Source organism: Ranitomeya variabilis, chromosome 5 (genome assembly GCF_051348905.1).
Source record: "Ranitomeya variabilis isolate aRanVar5 chromosome 5, aRanVar5.hap1, whole genome shotgun sequence".
Lineage (NCBI taxonomy): Eukaryota > Metazoa > Chordata > Amphibia > Anura > Dendrobatidae > Ranitomeya > Ranitomeya variabilis.
Genome location: NC_135236.1, coordinates 62,706,640 through 62,726,839, shown reverse-complemented (window position 1 = coordinate 62,726,839; position 20,200 = coordinate 62,706,640). Strand labels below are relative to the sequence as shown.

Here is a 20,200-nt window from a genome sequence, read left to right as displayed (position 1 = left end):
CCGAAATGTGTTTTGCAGATAAAAGTATTTCAGATAGAATTTGCACAATGCAGTCACAAATGCTAAACACCAGGGTATTTGTCATTCATTCTGACCTTTTGCACAAGATTTAATTTTGTTTCATAGCTTAACTCATTCTCAACTACACCTTTTTACTCCAAAGTGTTAAGGGACTCAACAATCCATGTGTTCTGTCTGTCGTTAGGGCTCCTACTTCCTTTCCAATCGGAAACGTTTCAGAAATTAATGGGAAAGTTCTGAGTTGGTAACAAAATCTCTTGAGAAAAGGAGGGAGTATTACCACGTGTGAGGAATAAAATCATATTCTTCAGATTACCAACTGATATGCTAATTATGGTGTTCATGTGGTAAGTTTTAGCTTTAGTGATGTAAAAGTTATTCAATCAAAGCATAAAACTTCTTTTTTTTTTTTTTTTTTTTAAAACTGTTTTGTTGGATAGTGTAAAGCTTTACCCATGTGGAAAAGGACCTAGTATCCCTGGTTTACTGGTTCAATTCCTGCTATGGGAGTGACCCTCCTTTGGTACATGTACGCACATTCAAAAGCTGCCACGTACCTTGTAGATGGAATCAGTTTAGGTTTGAGCTGCTCTATGCAGCAAAAATGTCAACCACCAGAGTTTTTGGATATTTATTTGCACCACATACCATTGGAGGTCAAATCTCAAACCATTCTTATTTCTCTTATTTAACTCCTAGGTTTTAAGGGACTCAGCAACCCTTTTTTCCCTGTCTGTCATTAGAGCTCTCCTCCTTGCTGCAATCGGTTATGTTTTGGTACTGAATGGGAAAAATCGGTGGCTCTCTAGCCACGATGGAGACAGAATTGATTGAAAAAACAAGGGGCCAGTGCCTCTTCTGACCATCAAACGTTCAACCTTCAGCTTATGAGACTGATTTGCTTCCTACTGTGTTAACGAGGCAAGTTGCGAAAACTGAACAGCAGAAGTTTCTTGTGCCAAGTAGTAAACTTCTTTTTTTTAGATTGTCACTGATTCTGATATGCATCATTTCCCATATGGTCTAGCGGTTAGGATTCCTGGTTCTCACCCAGGCGGCCCGGGTTTGACTCCCGGTATGGGAAAGTACCCTTTTCTGTACTACCGCCAACTTTCAAAGACTGACACGTTGTTTTCGGACCAAAGTATTTCAGGTACAATTTGGATTTAAGCGTCAAAAATGCTGAACACCAGCTCCCTGTGACTTTTCATAGCTCAAACCATTCCCAACTACCTCTTTTTACACCAAAAGTGTTAAGAGACTCAACAACCCATGTGTACTATCTGTCATTTGGGTTCACAATTCCTTAACTATCAGAATTGTTTTAGAACTGAAAGGGAAAGTTCTAAGTTGGGGACAAGATCTCTTAAGAAAAGAGGAATATGCTGCCCCGTGTGAGGATCGAACTCACGACCTTCAGATTATGAGACTGACGCGCTACCTACTGCGCTAACGAGGCAAGACACACATGCTAATCTGCAGACATTTCTTGTGCAAGGCACGAAACTTATTTTTTTCATATTGTCAATGAGTTTGAAAGTATCTATTCCCATATGGTCTAGCGGTTAGGATTCCTGGTTTTCACCCAGGCGGCCCGGGTTCGACTCCCGGTATGGGAATGCACTTTTTTCTGTACTACTGCCAACATTCAAAGACCGAAATGTGTTTTGCAGATAAAAGTATTTCAGATAGAATTTGCACAATGCAGTCACAAATGCTAAACACCAGGGTATTTGTCATTCATTCTGACCTTTTGCACAAGATTTAATTTTGTTTCATAGCTTAACTCATTCTCAACTACACCTTTTTACTCCAAAGTGTTAAGGGACTCAACAATCCATGTGTTCTGTCTGTCGTTAGGGCTCCTACTTCCTTTCCAATCGGAAACGTTTCAGAAATTAATGGGAAAGTTCTGAGTTGGTAACAAAATCTCTTGAGAAAAGGAGGGAGTATTACCACGTGTGAGGAATAAAATCATATTCTTCAGATTACCAACTGATATGCTAATTATGGTGTTCATGTGGTAAGTTTTAGCTTTAGTGATGTAAAAGTTATTCAATCAAAGCATAAAACTTTTTTTTTTTTTTTTTTTTAAACTGTTTTGTTGGATAGTGTAAAGCTTTACCCATGTGGAAAAGGACCTAGTATCCCTGGTTTACTGGTTCAATTCCTGCTATGGGAGTGACCCTCCTTTGGTACATGTACGCACATTCAAAAGCTGCCACGTACCTTGTAGATGGAATCAGTTTAGGTTTGAGCTGCTCTATGCAGCAAAAATGTCAACCACCAGAGTTTTTGGATATTTATTTGCACCACATACCATTGGAGGTCAAATCTCAAACCATTCTTATTTCTCTTATTTAACTCCTAGGTTTTAAGGGACTCAGCAACCCTTTTTTCCCTGTCTGTCATTAGAGCTCTCCTCCTTGCTGCAATCGGTTATGTTTTGGTACTGAATGGGAAAAATCGGTGGCTCTCTAGCCACGATGGAGACAGAATTCATTGAAAAAACAAGGGGCCAGTGCCTCTTCTGACCATCAAACGTTCAACCTTCAGCTTATGAGACTGATTTGCTTCCTACTGTGTTAACGAGGCAAGTTGCGAAAACTGAACAGCAGAAGTTTCTTGTGCCAAGTAGTAAACTTCTTTTTTTTAGATTGTCACTGATTCTGATATGCATCATTTCCCATATGGTCTAGCGGTTAGGATTCCTGGTTCTCACCCAGGCGGCCCGGGTTCGACTCCCGGTATGGGAAAGTACCCTTTTCTGTACTACCGCCAACTTTCAAAGACTGACACGTTGTTTTCGGACCAAAGTATTTCAGGTACAATTTGGATTTAAGCGTCAAAAATGCTGAACACCAGCTCCCTGTGACTTTTCATAGCTCAAACCATTCCCAACTACCTCTTTTTACACCAAAAGTGTTAAGAGACTCAACAACCCATGTGTACTATCTGTCATTTGGGTTCACAATTCCTTAACTATCAGAATTGTTTTAGAACTGAAAGGGAAAGTTCTAAGTTGGGGACAAGACCTCTTAAGAAAAGAGGAATATGCTGCCCCGTGTGAGGATCGAACTCACGACCTTCAGATTATGAGACTGACGCGCTACCTACTGCGCTAACGAGGCAAGACACACATGCTAATCTGCAGACATTTCTTGTGCAAGGCACGAAACTTATTTTTTTCATATTGTCAATGAGTTTGAAGGTATCTATTCCCATATGTTCTAGCGGTTAGGATTCCTGGTTTTCACCCAGGCGGCCTGGGTTCGACTCCCGGTATGGGAATGCACTTTTTTCTGTACTACTGCCAACATTCAAAGACCGAAATGTGTTTTGCAGATAAAAGTATTTCAGATAGAATTTGCACAATGCAGTCACAAATGCTAAATACCAGGGTATTTGTCATTCATTCTGACCTTTTGCACAAGATTTAATTTTGTTTCATAGCTTAACTCATTCTCAACTACACCTTTTTACTCCAAAGTGTTAAGGGACTCAACAATCCATGTGTTCTGTCTGTCGTTAGGGCTCCTACTTCCTTTCCAATCGGAAACGTTTCAGAAATTAATGGGAAAGTTCTGAGTTGGTAACAAAATCTCTTGAGAAAAGGAGGGAGTATTACCACGTGTGAGGAATAAAATCATATTCTTCAGATTACCAACTGATATGCTAATTATGGTGTTCATGTGGTAAGTTTTAGCTTTAGTGATGTAAAAGTTATTCAATCAAAGCATAAAACTTTTTTTTTTTTTTTTTAAACTGTTTTGTTGGATAGTGTAAAGCTTTACCCATGTGGAAAAGGACCTAGTATCCCTGGTTTACTGGTTCAATTCCTGCTATGGGAGTGACCCTCCTTTGGTACATGTACGCACATTCAAAAGCTGCCACGTACCTTGTAGATGGAATCAGTTTAGGTTTGAGCTGCTCTATGCAGCAAAAATGTCAACCACCAGAGTTTTTGGATATTTATTTGCACCACATACCATTGGAGGTCAAATCTCAAACCATTCTTATTTCTCTTATTTAACTCCTAGGTTTTAAGGGACTCAGCAACCCTTTTTTCCCTGTCTGTCATTAGAGCTCTCCTCCTTGCTGCAATCGGTTATGTTTTGGTACTGAATGGGAAAAATCGGTGGCTCTCTAGCCACGATGGAGACAGAATTGATTGAAAAAACAAGGGGCCAGTGCCTCTTCTGACCATCAAACGTTCAACCTTCAGCTTATGAGACTGATTTGCTTCCTACTGTGTTAACGAGGCAAGTTGCGAAAACTGAACAGCAGAAGTTTCTTGTGCCAAGTAGTAAACTTCTTTTTTTTAGATTGTCACTGATTCTGATATGCATCATTTCCCATATGGTCTAGCGGTTAGGATTCCTGGTTCTCACCCAGGCGGCCCGGGTTCGACTCCCGGTATGGGAAAGTACCCTTTTCTGTACTACCGCCAACTTTCAAAGACTGACACGTTGTTTTCGGACCAAAGTATTTCAGGTACAATTTGGATTTAAGCGTCAAAAATGCTGAACACCAGCTCCCTGTGACTTTTCATAGCTCAAACCATTCCCAACTACCTCTTTTTACACCAAAAGTGTTAAGAGACTCAACAACCCATGTGTACTATCTGTCATTTGGGTTCACAATTCCTTAACTATCAGAATTGTTTTAGAACTGAAAGGGAAAGTTCTAAGTTGGGGACAAGATCTCTTAAGAAAAGAGGAATATGCTGCCCCGTGTGAGGATCGAACTCACGACCTTCAGATTATGAGACTGACGCGCTACCTACTGCGCTAACGAGGCAAGACACACATGCTAATCTGCAGACATTTCTTGTGCAAGGCACGAAACTTATTTTTTTCATATTGTCAATGAGTTTGAAGGTATCTATTCCCATATGGTCTAGCGGTTAGGATTCCTGGTTTTCACCCAGGCGGCCCGGGTTCGACTCCCGGTATGGGAATGCACTTTTTTCTGTACTACTGCCAACATTCAAAGACCGAAATGTGTTTTGCAGATAAAAGTATTTCAGATAGAATTTGCACAATGCAGTCACAAATGCTAAACACCAGGGTATTTGTCATTCATTCTGACCTTTTGCACAAGATTTAATTTTGTTTCATAGCTTAACTCATTCTCAACTACACCTTTTTACTCCAAAGTGTTAAGGGACTCAACAATCCATGTGTTCTGTCTGTCGTTAGGGCTCCTACTTCCTTTCCAATCGGAAACGTTTCAGAAATTAATGGGAAAGTTCTGAGTTGGTAACAAAATCTCTTGAGAAAAGGAGGGAGTATTACCACGTGTGAGGAATAAAATCATATTCTTCAGATTACCAACTGATATGCTAATTATGGTGTTCATGTGGTAAGTTTTAGCTTTAGTGATGTAAAAGTTATTCAATCAAAGCATAAAACTTTTTTTTTTTTTTTTAAACTGTTTTGTTGGATAGTGTAAAGCTTTACCCATGTGGAAAAGGACCTAGTATCCCTGGTTTACTGGTTCAATTCCTGCTATGGGAGTGACCCTCCTTTGGTACATGTACGCACATTCAAAAGCTGCCACGTACCTTGTAGATGGAATCAGTTTAGGCTTGAGCTGCTCTATGCAGCAAAAATGTCAACCACCAGAGTTTTTGGATATTTATTTGCACCACATACCATTGGAGGTCAAATCTCAAACCATTCTTATTTCTCTTATTTAACTCCTAGGTTTTAAGGGACTCAGCAACCCTTTTTTCCCTGTCTGTCATTAGAGCTCTCCTCCTTGCTGCAATCGGTTATGTTTTGGTACTGAATGGGAAAAATCGGTGGCTCTCTAGCCACGATGGAGACAGAATTGATTGAAAAAACAAGGGGCCAGTGCCTCTTCTGACCATCAAACGTTCAACCTTCAGCTTATGAGACTGATTTGCTTCCTACTGTGTTAACGAGGCAAGTTGCGAAAACTGAACAGCAGAAGTTTCTTGTGCCAAGTAGTAAACTTCTTTTTTTTAGATTGTCACTGATTCTGATATGCATCATTTCCCATATGGTCTAGCGGTTAGGATTCCTGGTTCTCACCCAGGCGGCCCGGGTTCGACTCCCGGTATGGGAAAGTACCCTTTTCTGTACTACCGCCAACTTTCAAAGACTGACACGTTGTTTTCGGACCAAAGTATTTCAGGTACAATTTGGATTTAAGCGTCAAAAATGCTGAACACCAGCTCCCTGTGACTTTTCATAGCTCAAACCATTCCCAACTACCTCTTTTTACACCAAAAGTGTTAAGAGACTCAACAACCCATGTGTACTATCTGTCATTTGGGTTCACAATTCCTTAACTATCAGAATTGTTTTAGAACTGAAAGGGAAAGTTCTAAGTTGGGGACAAGATCTCTTAAGAAAAGAGGAATATGCTGCCCCGTGTGAGGATCGAACTCACGACCTTCAGATTATGAGACTGACGCGCTACCTACTGCGCTAACGAGGCAAGACACACATGCTAATCTGCAGACATTTCTTGTGCAAGGCACGAAACTTATTTTTTTCATATTGTCAATGAGTTTGAAGGTATCTATTCCCATATGGTCTAGCGGTTAGGATTCCTGGTTTTCACCCAGGCGGCCCGGGTTCGACTCCCGGTATGGGAATGCACTTTTTTCTGTACTACTGCCAACATTCAAAGACCGAAATGTGTTTTGCAGATAAAAGTATTTCAGATAGAATTTGCACAATGCAGTCACAAATGCTAAACACCAGTGTATTTGTCATTCATTCTGACCTTTTGCACAAGATTTAATTTTGTTTCATAGCTTAACTCATTCTCAACTACACCTTTTTACTCCAAAGTGTTAAGGGACTCAACAATCCATGTGTTCTGTCTGTCGTTAGGGCTCCTACTTCCTTTCCAATCGGAAACGTTTCAGAAATTAATGGGAAAGTTCTGAGTTGGTAACAAAATCTCTTGAGAAAAGGAGGGAGTATTACCACGTGTGAGGAATAAAATCATATTCTTCAGATTACCAACTGATATGCTAATTATGGTGTTCATGTGGTAAGTTTTAGCTTTAGTGATGTAAAAGTTATTCAATCAAAGCATAAAACTTCTTTTTTTTTTTTTTTTTTTAAACTGTTTTGTTGGATAGTGTAAAGCTTTACCCATGTGGAAAAGGACCTAGTATCCCTGGTTTACTGGTTCAATTCCTGCTATGGGAGTGACCCTCCTTTGGTACATGTACGCACATTCAAAAGCTGCCACGTACCTTGTAGATGGAATCAGTTTAGGTTTGAGCTGCTCTATGCAGCAAAAATGTCAACCACCAGAGTTTTTGGATATTTATTTGCACCACATACCATTGGAGGTCAAATCTCAAACCATTCTTATTTCTCTTATTTAACTCCTAGGTTTTAAGGGACTCAGCAACCCTTTTTTCCCTGTCTGTCATTAGAGCTCTCCTCCTTGCTGCAATCGGTTATGTTTTGGTACTGAATGGGAAAAATCGGTGGCTCTCTAGCCACGATGGAGACAGAATTGATTGAAAAAACAAGGGGCCAGTGCCTCTTCTGACCATCAAACGTTCAACCTTCAGCTTATGAGACTGATTTGCTTCCTACTGTGTTAACGAGGCAAGTTGCGAAAACTGAACAGCAGAAGTTTCTTGTGCCAAGTAGTAAACTTCTTTTTTTTAGATTGTCACTGATTCTGATATGCATAATTTCCCATATGGTCTAGCGGTTAGGATTCCTGGTTCTCACCCAGGCGGCCCGGGTTTGACTCCCGGTATGGGAAAGTACCCTTTTCTGTACTACCGCCAACTTTCAAAGACTGACACGTTGTTTTCGGACCAAAGTATTTCAGGTACAATTTGGATTTAAGCGTCAAAAATGCTGAACACCAGCTCCCTGTGACTTTTCATAGCTCAAACCATTCCCAACTACCTCTTTTTACACCAAAAGTGTTAAGAGACTCAACAACCCATGTGTACTATCTGTCATTTGGGTTCACAATTCCTTAACTATCAGAATTGTTTTAGAACTGAAAGGGAAAGTTCTAAGTTGGGGACAAGATCTCTTAAGAAAAGAGGAATATGCTGCCCCGTGTGAGGATCGAACTCACGACCTTCAGATTATGAGACTGACGCGCTACCTACTGCGCTAACGAGGCAAGACACACATGCTAATCTGCAGACATTTCTTGTGCAAGGCACGAAACTTATTTTTTTCATATTGTCAATGAGTTCGAAGGTATCTATTCCCATATGGTCTAGCGGTTAGGATTCCTGGTTTTCACCCAGGCGGCCCGGGTTCGACTCCCGGTATGGGAATGCACTTTTTTCTGTACTACTGCCAACATTCAAAGACCGAAATGTGTTTTGCAGATAAAAGTATTTCAGATAGAATTTGCACAATGCAGTCACAAATGCTAAACACCAGGGTATTTGTCATTCATTCTGACCTTTTGCACAAGATTTAATTTTGTTTCATAGCTTAACTCATTCTCAACTACACCTTTTTACTCCAAAGTGTTAAGGGACTCAACAATCCATGTGTTCTGTCTGTCGTTAGGGCTCCTACTTCCTTTCCAATCGGAAACGTTTCAGAAATTAATGGGAAAGTTCTGAGTTGGTAACAAAATCTCTTGAGAAAAGGAGGGAGTATTACCACGTGTGAGGAATAAAATCATATTCTTCAGATTACCAACTGATATGCTAATTATGGTGTTCATGTGGTAAGTTTTAGCTTTAGTGATGTAAAAGTTATTCAATCAAAGCATAAAACTTTTTTTTTTTTTTTTTTTTTTAAACTGTTTTGTTGGATAGTGTAAAGCTTTACCCATGTGGAAAAGGACCTAGTATCCCTGGTTTACTGGTTCAATTCCTGCTATGGGAGTGACCCTCCTTTGGTACATGTACGCACATTCAAAAGCTGCCACGTACCTTGTAGATGGAATCAGTTTAGGTTTGAGCTGCTCTATGCAGCAAAAATGTCAACCACCAGAGTTTTTGGATAATTATTTGCACCACATACCATTGGAGGTCAAATCTCAAACCATTCTTATTTCTCTTATTTAACTCCTAGGTTTTAAGGGACTCAGCAACCCTTTTTTCCCTGTCTGTCATTAGAGCTCTCCTCCTTGCTGCAATCGGTTATGTTTTGGTACTGAATGGGAAAAATCGGTGGCTCTCTAGCCACGATGGAGACAGAATTGATTGAAAAAACAAGGGGCCAGTGCCTCTTCTGACCATCAAACGTTCAACCTTCAGCTTATGAGACTGATTTGCTTCCTACTGTGTTAACGAGGCAAGTTGCGAAAACTGAACAGCAGAAGTTTCTTGTGCCAAGTAGTAAACTTCTTTTTTTTAGATTGTCACTGATTCTGATATGCATCATTTCGCATATGGTCTAGCGGTTAGGATTCCTGGTTCTCACCCAGGCGGCCCGGGTTCGACTCCCGGTATGGGAAAGTACCCTTTTCTGTACTACCGCCAACTTTCAAAGACTGACACGTTGTTTTCGGACCAAAGTATTTCAGGTACAATTTGGATTTAAGCGTCAAAAATGCTGAACACCAGCTCCCTGTGACTTTTCATAGCTCAAACCATTCCCAACTACCTCTTTTTACACCAAAAGTGTTAAGAGACTCAACAACCCATGTGTACTATCTGTCATATGGGTTCACAATTCCTTAACTATCAGAATTGTTTTAGAACTGAAAGGGAAAGTTCTAAGTTGGGGACAAGATCTCTTAAGAAAAGAGGAATATGCTGCCCCGTGTGAGGATCGAACTCACGACCTTCAGATTATGAGACTGACGCGCTACCTACTGCGCTAACGAGGCAAGACACACATGCTAATCTGCAGACATTTCTTGTGCAAGGCACGAAACTTATTTTTTTCATATTGTCAATGAGTTTGAAGGTATCTATTCCCATATGGTCTAGCGGTTAGGATTCCTGGTTTTCACCCAGGCGGCCCGGGTTCGACTCCCGGTATGGGAATGCACTTTTTTCTGTACTACTGCCAACATTCAAAGACCGAAATGTGTTTTGCAGATAAAAGTATTTCAGATAGAATTTGCACAATGCAGTCACAAATGCTAAACACCAGGGTATTTGTCATTCATTCTGACCTTTTGCACAAGATTTAATTTTGTTTCATAGCTTAACTCATTCTCAACTACACCTTTTTACTCCAAAGTGTTAAGGGACTCAACAATCCATGTGTTCTGTCTGTCGTTAGGGCTCCTACTTCCTTTCCAATCGGAAACGTTTCAGAAATTAATGGGAAAGTTCTGAGTTGGTAACAAAATCTCTTGAGAAAAGGAGGGAGTATTACCACGTGTGAGGAATAAAATCATATTCTTCAGATTACCAACTGATATGCTAATTATGGTGTTCATGTGGTAAGTTTTAGCTTTAGTGATGTAAAAGTTATTCAATCAAAGCATAAAACTTTTTTTTTTTTTTTTTTTTTTTAAACTGTTTTGTTGGATAGTGTAAAGCTTTACCCATGTGGAAAAGGACCTAGTATCCCTGGTTTACTGGTTCAATTCCTGCTATGGGAGTGACCCTCCTTTGGTACATGTACGCACATTCAAAAGCTGCCACGTACCTTGTAGATGGAATCAGTTTAGGTTTGAGCTGCTCTATGCAGCAAAAATGTCAACCACCAGAGTTTTTGGATATTTATTTGCACCACATACCATTGGAGGTCAAATCTCAAACCATTCTTATTTCTCTTATTTAACTCCTAGGTTTTAAGGGACTCAGCAACCCTTTTTTCCCTGTCTGTCATTAGAGCTCTCCTCCTTGCTGCAATCGGTTATGTTTTGGTACTGAATGGGAAAAATCGGTGGCTCTCTAGCCACGATGGAGACAGAATTCATTGAAAAAACAAGGGGCCAGTGCCTCTTCTGACCATCAAACGTTCAACCTTCAGCTTATGAGACTGATTTGCTTCCTACTGTGTTAACGAGGCAAGTTGCGAAAACTGAACAGCAGAAGTTTCTTGTGCCAAGTAGTAAACTTCTTTTTTTTAGATTGTCACTGATTCTGATATGCATCATTTCCCATATGGTCTAGCGGTTAGGATTCCTGGTTCTCACCCAGGCGGCCTGGGTTCGACTCCCGGTATGGGAAAGTACCCTTTTCTGTACTACCGCCAACTTTCAAAGACTGACACGTTGTTTTCGGACCAAAGTATTTCAGGTACAATTTGGATTTAAGCGTCAAAAATGCTGAACACCAGCTCCCTGTGACTTTTCATAGCTCAAACCATTCCCAACTACCTCTTTTTACACCAAAAGTGTTAAGAGACTCAACAACCCATGTGTACTATCTGTCATTTGGGTTCACAATTCCTTAACTATCAGAATTGTTTTAGAACTGAAAGGGAAAGTTCTAAGTTGGGGACAAGATCTCTTAAGAAAAGAGGAATATGCTGCCCCGTGTGAGGATCGAACTCACGACCTTCAGATTATGAGACTGACGCGCTACCTACTGCGCTAACGAGGCAAGACACACATGCTAATCTGCAGACATTTCTTGTGCAAGGCACGAAACTTATTTTTTTCATATTGTCAATGAGTTTGAAGGTATCTATTCCCATATGGTCTAGCGGTTAGGATTCCTGGTTTTCACCCAGGCGGCCCGGGTTCGACTCCCGGTATGGGAATGCACTTTTTTCTGTACTACTGCCAACATTCAAAGACCGAAATGTGTTTTGCAGATAAAAGTATTTCAGATAGAATTTGCACAATGCAGTCACAAATGCTAAACACCAGGGTATTTGTCATTCATTCTGACCTTTTGCACAAGATTTAATTTTGTTTCATAGCTTAACTCATTCTCAACTACACCTTTTTACTCCAAAGTGTTAAGGGACTCAACAATCCATGTGTTCTGTCTGTCGTTAGGGCTCCTACTTCCTTTCCAATCGGAAACGTTTCAGAAATTAATGGGAAAGTTCTGAGTTGGTAACAAAATCTCTTGAGAAAAGGAGGGAGTATTACCACGTGTGAGGAATAAAATCATATTCTTCAGATTACCAACTGATATGCTAATTATGGTGTTCATGTGGTAAGTTTTAGCTTTAGTGATGTAAAAGTTATTCAATCAAAGCATAAAACTTCTTTTTTTTTTTTTTTTTTTTTAAACTGTTTTGTTGGATAGTGTAAAGCTTTACCCATGTGGAAAAGGACCTAGTATCCCTGGTTTACTGGTTCAATTCCTGCTATGGGAGTGACCCTCCTTTGGTACATGTACGCACATTCATAAAGCTGCCACGTACCTTGTAGATGGAATCAGTTTAGGTTTGAGCTGCTCTATGCAGCAAAAATGTCAACCACCAGAGTTTTTGGATATTTATTTGCACCACATACCATTGGAGGTCAAATCTCAAACCATTCTTATTTCTCTTATTTAACTCCTAGGTTTTAAGGGACTCAGCAACCCTTTTTTCCCTGTCTGTCATTAGAGCTCTCCTCCTTGCTGCAATCGGTTATGTTTTGGTACTGAATGGGAAAAATCGGTGGCTCTCTAGCCACGATGGAGACAGAATTGATTGAAAAAACAAGGGGCCAGTGCCTCTTCTGACCATCAAACGTTCAACCTTCAGCTTATGAGACTGATTTGCTTCCTACTGTGTTAACGAGGCAAGTTGCGAAAACTGAACAGCAGAAGTTTCTTGTGCCAAGTAGTAAACTTCTTTTTTTTAGATTGTCACTGATTCTGATATGCATCATTTCCCATATGGTCTAGCGGTTAGGATTCCTGGTTCTCACCCAGGCGGCCCGGGTTCGACTCCCGGTATGGGAAAGTACCCTTTTCTGTACTACCGCCAACTTTCAAAGACTGACACGTTGTTTTCGGACCAAAGTATTTCAGGTACAATTTGGATTTAAGCGTCAAAAATGCTGAACACCAGCTCCCTGTGACTTTTCATAGCTCAAACCATTCCCAACTACCTCTTTTTACACCAAAAGTGTTAAGAGACTCAACAACCCATGTGTACTATCTGTCATTTGGGTTCACAATTCCTTAACTATCAGAATTGTTTTAGAACTGAAAGGGAAAGTTCTAAGTTGGGGACAAGATCTCTTAAGAGGAATATGCTGCCCCGTGTGAGGATCGAACTCACGACCTTCAGATTATGAGACTGACGCGCTACCTACTGCGCTAACGAGGCAAGACACACATGCTAATCTGCAGACATTTCTTGTGCAAGGCACGAAACTTATTTTTTTCATATTGTCAATGAGTTTGAAGGTATCTATTCCCATATGGTCTAGCGGTTAGGATTCCTGGTTTTCACCCAGGCGGCCCGGGTTCGACTCCCGGTATGGGAATGCACTTTTTTCTGTACTACTGCCAACATTCAAAGACCGAAATGTGTTTTGCAGATAAAAGTATTTCAGATAGAATTTGCACAATGCAGTCACAAATGCTAAACACCAGGGTATTTGTCATTCATTCTGACCTTTTGCACAAGATTTAATTTTGTTTCATAGCTTAACTCATTCTCAACTACACCTTTTTACTCCAAAGTGTTAAGGGACTCAACAATCCATGTGTTCTGTCTGTCGTTAGGGCTCCTACTTCCTTTCCAATCGGAAACGTTTCAGAAATTAATGGGAAAGTTCTGAGTTGGTAACAAAATCTCTTGAGAAAAGGAGGGAGTATTACCACGTGTGAGGAATAAAATCATATTCTTCAGATTACCAACTGATATGCTAATTATGGTGTTCATGTGGTAAGTTTTAGCTTTAGTGATGTAAAAGTTATTCAATCAAAGCATAAAACTTCTTTTTTTTTTTTTTTTTTTTAAAACTGTTTTGTTGGATAGTGTAAAGCTTTACCCATGTGGAAAAGGACCTAGTATCCCTGGTTTACTGGTTCAATTCCTGCTATGGGAGTGACCCTCCTTTGGTACATGTACGCACATTCAAAAGCTGCCACGTACCTTGTAGATGGAATCAGTTTAGGTTTGAGCTGCTCTATGCAGCAAAAATGTCAACCACCAGAGTTTTTGGATATTTATTTGCACCACATACCATTGGAGGTCAAATCTCAAACCATTCTTATTTCTCTTATTTAACTCCTAGGTTTTAAGGGACTCAGCAACCCTTTTTTCCCTGTCTGTCATTAGAGCTCTCCTCCTTGCTGCAATCGGTTATGTTTTGGTACTGAATGGGAAAAATCGGTGGCTCTCTAGCCACGATGGAGACAGAATTCATTGAAAAAACAAGGGGCCAGTGCCTCTTCTGACCATCAAACGTTCAACCTTCAGCTTATGAGACTGATTTGCTTCCTACTGTGTTAACGAGGCAAGTTGCGAAAACTGAACAGCAGAAGTTTCTTGTGCCAAGTAGTAAACTTCTTTTTTTTAGATTGTCACTGATTCTGATATGCATCATTTCCCATATGGTCTAGCGGTTAGGATTCCTGGTTCTCACCCAGGCGGCCCGGGTTCGACTCCCGGTATGGGAAAGTACCCTTTTCTGTACTACCGCCAACTTTCAAAGACTGACACGTTGTTTTCGGACCAAAGTATTTCAGGTACAATTTGGATTTAAGCGTCAAAAATGCTGAACACCAGCTCCCTGTGACTTTTCATAGCTCAAACCATTCCCAACTACCTCTTTTTACACCAAAAGTGTTAAGAGACTCAACAACCCATGTGTACTATCTGTCATTTGGGTTCACAATTCCTTAACTATCAGAATTGTTTTAGAACTGAAAGGGAAAGTTCTAAGTTGGGGACAAGATCTCTTAAGAGGAATATGCTGCCCCGTGTGAGGATCGAACTCACGACCTTCAGATTATGAGACTGACGCGCTACCTACTGCGCTAACGAGGCAAGACACACATGCTAATCTGCAGACATTTCTTGTGCAAGGCACGAAACTTATTTTTTTCATATTGTCAATGAGTTTGAAGGTATCTATTCCCATATGGTCTAGCGGTTAGGATTCCTGGTTTTCACCCAGGCGGCCCGGGTTCGACTCCCGGTATGGGAATGCACTTTTTTCTGTACTACTGCCAACATTCAAAGACCGAAATGTGTTTTGCAGATAAAAGTATTTCAGATAGAATTTGCACAATGCAGTCACAAATGCTAAACACCAGGGTATTTGTCATTCATTCTGACCTTTTGCACAAGATTTAATTTTGTTTCATAGCTTAACTCATTCTCAACTACACCTTTTTACTCCAAAGTGTTAAGGGACTCAACAATCCATGTGTTCTGTCTGTCGTTAGGGCTCCTACTTCCTTTCCAATCGGAAACGTTTCAGAAATTAATGGGAAAGTTCTGAGTTGGTAACAAAATCTCTTGAGAAAAGGAGGGAGTATTACCACGTGTGAGGAATAAAATCATATTCTTCAGATTACCAACTGATATGCTAATTATGGTGTTCATGTGGTAAGTTTTAGCTTTAGTGATGTAAAAGTTATTCAATCAAAGCATAAAACTTCTTTTTTTTTTTTTTTTTTTTTAAACTGTTTTGTTGGATAGTGTAAAGCTTTACCCATGTGGAAAAGGACCTAGTATCCCTGGTTTACTGGTTCAATTCCTGCTATGGGAGTGACCCTCCTTTGGTACATGTACGCACATTCAAAAGCTGCCACGTACCTTGTAGATGGAATCAGTTTAGGTTTGAGCTGCTCTATGCAGCAAAAATGTCAACCACCAGAGTTTTTGGATATTTATTTGCACCACATACCATTGGAGGTCAAATCTCAAACCATTCTTATTTCTCTTATTTAACTCCTAGGTTTTAAGGGACTCAGCAACCCTTTTTTCCCTGTCTGTCATTAGAGCTCTCCTCCTTGCTGCAATCGGTTATGTTTTGGTACTGAATGGGAAAAATCGGTGGCTCTCTAGCCACGATGGAGACAGAATTGATTGAAAAAACAAGGGGCCAGTGCCTCTTCTGACCATCAAACGTTCAACCTTCAGCTTATGAGACTGATTTGCTTCCTACTGTGTTAACGAGGCAAGTTGCGAAAACTGAACAGCAGAAGTTTCTTGTGCCAAGTAGTAAACTTCTTTTTTTTAGATTGTCACTGATTCTGATATGCATCATTTCCCATATGGTCTAGCGGTTAGGATTCCTGGTTCTCACCCAGGCGGCCCGGGTTCGACTCCCGGTATGGGAAAGTACCCTTTTCTGTACTACCGCCAACTTTCAAAGACTGACACGTTGTTTTCGGACCAAAGTATTTCAGGTACAATTTGGATTTAAGCGTCAAAAATGCTGAACACCAGCTCCCTGTGACTTTTCATAGCTCAAACCATTCCCAACTACCTCTTTTTACACCAAAAGTGTTAAGAGACTCAACAACCCATGTGTACTATCTGTCATTTGGGTTCACAATTCCTTAACTATCAGAATTGTTTTAGAACTGAAAGGGAAAGTTCTAAGTTGGGGACAAGATCTCTTAAGAAAAGAGGAATATGCTGCCCCGTGTGAGGATCGAACTCACGACCTTCAGATTATGAGACTGACGCGCTACCTACTGCGCTAACGAGGCAAGACACACATGCTAATCTGCAGACATTTCTTGTGCAAGGCACGAAACTTATTTTTTTCATATTGTCAATGAGTTTGAAGGTATCTATTCCCATATGGTCTAGCGGTTAGGATTCCTGGTTTTCACCCAGGCGGCCCGGGTTCGACTCCCGGTATGGGAATGCACTTTTTTCTGTACTACTGCCAACATTCAAAGACCGAAATGTGTTTTGCAGATAAAAGTATTTCAGATAGAATTTGCACAATGCAGTCACAAATGCTAAACACCAGGGTATTTGTCATTCATTCTGACCTTTTGCACAAGATTTAATTTTGTTTCATAGCTTAACTCATTCTCAACTACACCTTTTTACTCCAAAGTGTTAAGGGACTCAACAATCCATGTGTTCTGTCTGTCGTTAGGGCTCCTACTTCCTTTCCAATCGGAAACGTTTCAGAAATTAATGGGAAAGTTCTGAGTTGGTAACAAAATCTCTTGAGAAAAGGAGGGAGTATTACCACGTGTGAGGAATAAAATCATATTCTTCAGATTACCAACTGATATGCTAATTATGGTGTTCATGTGGTAAGTTTTAGCTTTAGTGATGTAAAAGTTATTCAATCAAAGCATAAAACTTTTTTTTTTTTTTTTTTTTTTTTAAACTGTTTTGTTGGATAGTGTAAAGCTTTACCCATGTGGAAAAGGACCTAGTATCCCTGGTTTACTGGTTCAATTCCTGCTATGGGAGTGACCCTCCTTTGGTACATGTACGCACATTCAAAAGCTGCCACGTACCTTGTAGATGGAATCAGTTTAGGTTTGAGCTGCTCTATGCAGCAAAAATGTCAACCACCAGAGTTTTTGGATATTTATTTGCACCACATACCATTGGAGGTCAAATCTCAAACCATTCTTATTTCTCTTATTTAACTCCTAGGTTTTAAGGGACTCAGCAACCCTTTTTTCCCTGTCTGTCATTAGAGCTCTCCTCCTTGCTGCAATCGGTTATGTTTTGGTACTGAATGGGAAAAATCGGTGGCTCTCTAGCCACGATGGAGACAGAATTCATTGAAAAAACAAGGGGCCAGTGCCTCTTCTGACCATCAAACGTTCAACCTTCAGCTTATGAGACTGATTTGCTTCCTACTGTGTTAACGAGGCAAGTTGCGAAAACTGAACAGCAGAAGTTTCTTGTGCCAAGTAGTAAACTTCTTTTTTTTAGATTGTCACTGATTCTGATATGCATCATTTCCCATATGGTCTAGCGGTTAGGATTCCTGGTTCTCACCCAGGCGGCCTGGGTTCGACTCCCGGTATGGGAAAGTACCCTTTTCTGTACTACCGCCAACTTTCAAAGACTGACACGTTGTTTTCGGACCAAAGTATTTCAGGTACAATTTGGATTTAAGCGTCAAAAATGCTGAACACCAGCTCCCTGTGACTTTTCATAGCTCAAACCATTCCCAACTACCTCTTTTTACACCAAAAGTGTTAAGAGACTCAACAACCCATGTGTACTATCTGTCATTTGGGTTCACAATTCCTTAACTATCAGAATTGTTTTAGAACTGAAAGGGAAAGTTCTAAGTTGGGGACAAGATCTCTTAAGAAAAGAGGAATATGCTGCCCCGTGTGAGGATCGAACTCACGACCTTCAGATTATGAGACTGACGCGCTACCTACTGCGCTAACGAGGCAAGACACACATGCTAATCTGCAGACATTTCTTGTGCAAGGCACGAAACTTATTTTTTTCATATTGTCAATGAGTTTGAAGGTATCTATTCCCATATGGTCTAGCGGTTAGGATTCCTGGTTTTCACCCAGGCGGCCCGGGTTCGACTCCCGGTATGGGAATGCACTTTTTTCTGTACTACTGCCAACATTCAAAGACCGAAATGTGTTTTGCAGATAAAAGTATTTCAGATAGAATTTGCACAATGCAGTCACAAATGCTAAACACCAGGGTATTTGTCATTCATTCTGACCTTTTGCACAAGATTTAATTTTGTTTCATAGCTTAACTCATTCTCAACTACACCTTTTTACTCCAAAGTGTTAAGGGACTCAACAATCCATGTGTTCTGTCTGTCGTTAGGGCTCCTACTTCCTTTCCAATCGGAAACGTTTCAGAAATTAATGGGAAAGTTCTGAGTTGGTAACAAAATCTCTTGAGAAAAGGAGGGAGTATTACCACGTGTGAGGAATAAAATCATATTCTTCAGATTACCAACTGATATGCTAATTATGGTGTTCATGTGGTAAGTTTTAGCTTTAGTGATGTAAAAGTTATTCAATCAAAGCATAAAACTTCTTTTTTTTTTTTTTTTTTTTAAAACTGTTTTGTTGGATAGTGTAAAGCTTTACCCATGTGGAAAAGGACCTAGTATCCCTGGTTTACTGGTTCAATTCCTGCTATGGGAGTGACCCTCCTTTGGTACATGTACGCACATTCAAAAGCTGCCACGTACCTTGTAGATGGAATCAGTTTAGGTTTGAGCTGCTCTATGCAGCAAAAATGTCAACCACCAGAGTTTTTGGATATTTATTTGCACCACATACCATTGGAGGTCAAATCTCAAACCATTCTTATTTCTCTTATTTAACTCCTAGGTTTTAAGGGACTCAGCAACCCTTTTTTCCCTGTCTGTCATTAGAGCTCTCCTCCTTGCTGCAATCGGTTATGTTTTGGTACTGAATGGGAAAAATCGGTGGCTCTCTAGCCACGATGGAGACAGAATTCATTGAAAAAACAAGGGGCCAGTGCCTCTTCTGACCATCAAACGTTCAACCTTCAGCTTATGAGACTGATTTGCTTCCTACTGTGTTAACGAGGCAAGTTGCGAAAACTGAACAGCAGAAGTTTCTTGTGCCAAGTAGTAAACTTCTTTTTTTTAGATTGTCACTGATTCTGATATGCATCATTTCCCATATGGTCTAGCGGTTAGGATTCCTGGTTCTCACCCAGGCGGCCCGGGTTCGACTCCCGGTATGGGAAAGTACCCTTTTCTGTACTACCGCCAACTTTCAAAGACTGACACGTTGTTTTCGGACCAAAGTATTTCAGGTACAATTTGGATTTAAGCGTCAAAAATGCTGAACACCAGCTCCCTGTGACTTTTCATAGCTCAAACCATTCCCAACTACCTCTTTTTACACCAAAAGTGTTAAGAGACTCAACAACCCATGTGTACTATCTGTCATTTGGGTTCACAATTCCTTAACTATCAGAATTGTTTTAGAACTGAAAGGGAAAGTTCTAAGTTGGGGACAAGATCTCTTAAGAGGAATATGCTGCCCCGTGTGAGGATCGAACTCACGACCTTCAGATTATGAGACTGACGCGCTACCTACTGCGCTAACGAGGCAAGACACACATGCTAATCTGCAGACATTTCTTGTGCAAGGCACGAAACTTATTTTTTTCATATTGTCAATGAGTTTGAAGGTATCTATTCCCATATGGTCTAGCGGTTAGGATTCCTGGTTTTCACCCAGGCGGCCCGGGTTCGACTCCCGGTATGGGAATGCACTTTTTTCTGTACTACTGCCAACATTCAAAGACCGAAATGTGTTTTGCAGATAAAAGTATTTCAGATAGAATTTGCACAATGCAGTCACAAATGCTAAACACCAGGGTATTTGTCATTCATTCTGACCTTTTGCACAAGATTTAATTTTGTTTCATAG

At 40.4% G+C, this 20,200-nt stretch overlaps 36 non-coding genes across 36 annotated transcripts; 24 read left to right on the top strand and 12 right to left on the bottom strand.

Annotated features, from left to right (window-relative positions):
• The first annotated feature begins 1,033 nt into the window (after positions 1-1,033).
• Positions 1,034-1,105, top strand: TRNAE-CUC (transfer RNA glutamic acid (anticodon CUC)). Its single transcript has one exon. It is a non-coding gene; the product is annotated as a tRNA-Glu (tRNA).
• A 302-nt stretch (positions 1,106-1,407) lies between these two features.
• On the bottom strand, positions 1,408-1,480 carry TRNAM-CAU (transfer RNA methionine (anticodon CAU)). Its single transcript has one exon. It is a non-coding gene; the product is annotated as a tRNA-Met (tRNA).
• An 88-nt stretch (positions 1,481-1,568) lies between these two features.
• Positions 1,569-1,640, top strand: TRNAE-UUC (transfer RNA glutamic acid (anticodon UUC)). Its single transcript has one exon. It is a non-coding gene; the product is annotated as a tRNA-Glu (tRNA).
• Positions 1,641-2,705: 1,065 nt separating this feature from the next.
• Positions 2,706-2,777, top strand: TRNAE-CUC (transfer RNA glutamic acid (anticodon CUC)). The gene has a single exon. It is a non-coding gene; the product is annotated as a tRNA-Glu (tRNA).
• A 302-nt stretch (positions 2,778-3,079) lies between these two features.
• Positions 3,080-3,152, bottom strand: TRNAM-CAU (transfer RNA methionine (anticodon CAU)). The gene has a single exon. It is a non-coding gene; the product is annotated as a tRNA-Met (tRNA).
• An 88-nt stretch (positions 3,153-3,240) lies between these two features.
• Positions 3,241-3,312, top strand: TRNAE-UUC (transfer RNA glutamic acid (anticodon UUC)). The gene has a single exon. It is a non-coding gene; the product is annotated as a tRNA-Glu (tRNA).
• Positions 3,313-4,374: 1,062 nt separating this feature from the next.
• TRNAE-CUC (transfer RNA glutamic acid (anticodon CUC)) lies at positions 4,375-4,446 on the top strand. The gene has a single exon. It is a non-coding gene; the product is annotated as a tRNA-Glu (tRNA).
• Positions 4,447-4,748: 302 nt separating this feature from the next.
• On the bottom strand, positions 4,749-4,821 carry TRNAM-CAU (transfer RNA methionine (anticodon CAU)). Its single transcript has one exon. It is a non-coding gene; the product is annotated as a tRNA-Met (tRNA).
• An 88-nt stretch (positions 4,822-4,909) lies between these two features.
• On the top strand, positions 4,910-4,981 carry TRNAE-UUC (transfer RNA glutamic acid (anticodon UUC)). The gene has a single exon. It is a non-coding gene; the product is annotated as a tRNA-Glu (tRNA).
• Positions 4,982-6,042: 1,061 nt separating this feature from the next.
• On the top strand, positions 6,043-6,114 carry TRNAE-CUC (transfer RNA glutamic acid (anticodon CUC)). The gene has a single exon. It is a non-coding gene; the product is annotated as a tRNA-Glu (tRNA).
• Positions 6,115-6,416: 302 nt separating this feature from the next.
• Positions 6,417-6,489, bottom strand: TRNAM-CAU (transfer RNA methionine (anticodon CAU)). Its single transcript has one exon. It is a non-coding gene; the product is annotated as a tRNA-Met (tRNA).
• Positions 6,490-6,577: 88 nt separating this feature from the next.
• Positions 6,578-6,649, top strand: TRNAE-UUC (transfer RNA glutamic acid (anticodon UUC)). The gene has a single exon. It is a non-coding gene; the product is annotated as a tRNA-Glu (tRNA).
• A 1,067-nt stretch (positions 6,650-7,716) lies between these two features.
• On the top strand, positions 7,717-7,788 carry TRNAE-CUC (transfer RNA glutamic acid (anticodon CUC)). The gene has a single exon. It is a non-coding gene; the product is annotated as a tRNA-Glu (tRNA).
• Positions 7,789-8,090: 302 nt separating this feature from the next.
• On the bottom strand, positions 8,091-8,163 carry TRNAM-CAU (transfer RNA methionine (anticodon CAU)). The gene has a single exon. It is a non-coding gene; the product is annotated as a tRNA-Met (tRNA).
• Positions 8,164-8,251: 88 nt separating this feature from the next.
• Positions 8,252-8,323, top strand: TRNAE-UUC (transfer RNA glutamic acid (anticodon UUC)). Its single transcript has one exon. It is a non-coding gene; the product is annotated as a tRNA-Glu (tRNA).
• Positions 8,324-9,390: 1,067 nt separating this feature from the next.
• Positions 9,391-9,462, top strand: TRNAE-CUC (transfer RNA glutamic acid (anticodon CUC)). Its single transcript has one exon. It is a non-coding gene; the product is annotated as a tRNA-Glu (tRNA).
• Positions 9,463-9,764: 302 nt separating this feature from the next.
• On the bottom strand, positions 9,765-9,837 carry TRNAM-CAU (transfer RNA methionine (anticodon CAU)). The gene has a single exon. It is a non-coding gene; the product is annotated as a tRNA-Met (tRNA).
• Positions 9,838-9,925: 88 nt separating this feature from the next.
• On the top strand, positions 9,926-9,997 carry TRNAE-UUC (transfer RNA glutamic acid (anticodon UUC)). The gene has a single exon. It is a non-coding gene; the product is annotated as a tRNA-Glu (tRNA).
• Positions 9,998-11,065: 1,068 nt separating this feature from the next.
• On the top strand, positions 11,066-11,137 carry TRNAE-CUC (transfer RNA glutamic acid (anticodon CUC)). Its single transcript has one exon. It is a non-coding gene; the product is annotated as a tRNA-Glu (tRNA).
• Positions 11,138-11,439: 302 nt separating this feature from the next.
• Positions 11,440-11,512, bottom strand: TRNAM-CAU (transfer RNA methionine (anticodon CAU)). The gene has a single exon. It is a non-coding gene; the product is annotated as a tRNA-Met (tRNA).
• Positions 11,513-11,600: 88 nt separating this feature from the next.
• Positions 11,601-11,672, top strand: TRNAE-UUC (transfer RNA glutamic acid (anticodon UUC)). The gene has a single exon. It is a non-coding gene; the product is annotated as a tRNA-Glu (tRNA).
• A 1,070-nt stretch (positions 11,673-12,742) lies between these two features.
• TRNAE-CUC (transfer RNA glutamic acid (anticodon CUC)) lies at positions 12,743-12,814 on the top strand. Its single transcript has one exon. It is a non-coding gene; the product is annotated as a tRNA-Glu (tRNA).
• A 297-nt stretch (positions 12,815-13,111) lies between these two features.
• On the bottom strand, positions 13,112-13,184 carry TRNAM-CAU (transfer RNA methionine (anticodon CAU)). The gene has a single exon. It is a non-coding gene; the product is annotated as a tRNA-Met (tRNA).
• An 88-nt stretch (positions 13,185-13,272) lies between these two features.
• On the top strand, positions 13,273-13,344 carry TRNAE-UUC (transfer RNA glutamic acid (anticodon UUC)). The gene has a single exon. It is a non-coding gene; the product is annotated as a tRNA-Glu (tRNA).
• A 1,069-nt stretch (positions 13,345-14,413) lies between these two features.
• Positions 14,414-14,485, top strand: TRNAE-CUC (transfer RNA glutamic acid (anticodon CUC)). The gene has a single exon. It is a non-coding gene; the product is annotated as a tRNA-Glu (tRNA).
• Positions 14,486-14,782: 297 nt separating this feature from the next.
• On the bottom strand, positions 14,783-14,855 carry TRNAM-CAU (transfer RNA methionine (anticodon CAU)). The gene has a single exon. It is a non-coding gene; the product is annotated as a tRNA-Met (tRNA).
• An 88-nt stretch (positions 14,856-14,943) lies between these two features.
• On the top strand, positions 14,944-15,015 carry TRNAE-UUC (transfer RNA glutamic acid (anticodon UUC)). The gene has a single exon. It is a non-coding gene; the product is annotated as a tRNA-Glu (tRNA).
• Positions 15,016-16,084: 1,069 nt separating this feature from the next.
• On the top strand, positions 16,085-16,156 carry TRNAE-CUC (transfer RNA glutamic acid (anticodon CUC)). Its single transcript has one exon. It is a non-coding gene; the product is annotated as a tRNA-Glu (tRNA).
• A 302-nt stretch (positions 16,157-16,458) lies between these two features.
• TRNAM-CAU (transfer RNA methionine (anticodon CAU)) lies at positions 16,459-16,531 on the bottom strand. Its single transcript has one exon. It is a non-coding gene; the product is annotated as a tRNA-Met (tRNA).
• Positions 16,532-16,619: 88 nt separating this feature from the next.
• TRNAE-UUC (transfer RNA glutamic acid (anticodon UUC)) lies at positions 16,620-16,691 on the top strand. The gene has a single exon. It is a non-coding gene; the product is annotated as a tRNA-Glu (tRNA).
• A 1,069-nt stretch (positions 16,692-17,760) lies between these two features.
• TRNAE-CUC (transfer RNA glutamic acid (anticodon CUC)) lies at positions 17,761-17,832 on the top strand. Its single transcript has one exon. It is a non-coding gene; the product is annotated as a tRNA-Glu (tRNA).
• Positions 17,833-18,134: 302 nt separating this feature from the next.
• TRNAM-CAU (transfer RNA methionine (anticodon CAU)) lies at positions 18,135-18,207 on the bottom strand. Its single transcript has one exon. It is a non-coding gene; the product is annotated as a tRNA-Met (tRNA).
• An 88-nt stretch (positions 18,208-18,295) lies between these two features.
• On the top strand, positions 18,296-18,367 carry TRNAE-UUC (transfer RNA glutamic acid (anticodon UUC)). The gene has a single exon. It is a non-coding gene; the product is annotated as a tRNA-Glu (tRNA).
• Positions 18,368-19,436: 1,069 nt separating this feature from the next.
• On the top strand, positions 19,437-19,508 carry TRNAE-CUC (transfer RNA glutamic acid (anticodon CUC)). The gene has a single exon. It is a non-coding gene; the product is annotated as a tRNA-Glu (tRNA).
• Positions 19,509-19,805: 297 nt separating this feature from the next.
• Positions 19,806-19,878, bottom strand: TRNAM-CAU (transfer RNA methionine (anticodon CAU)). Its single transcript has one exon. It is a non-coding gene; the product is annotated as a tRNA-Met (tRNA).
• An 88-nt stretch (positions 19,879-19,966) lies between these two features.
• TRNAE-UUC (transfer RNA glutamic acid (anticodon UUC)) lies at positions 19,967-20,038 on the top strand. The gene has a single exon. It is a non-coding gene; the product is annotated as a tRNA-Glu (tRNA).
• Positions 20,039-20,200: the final 162 nt, after the last annotated feature.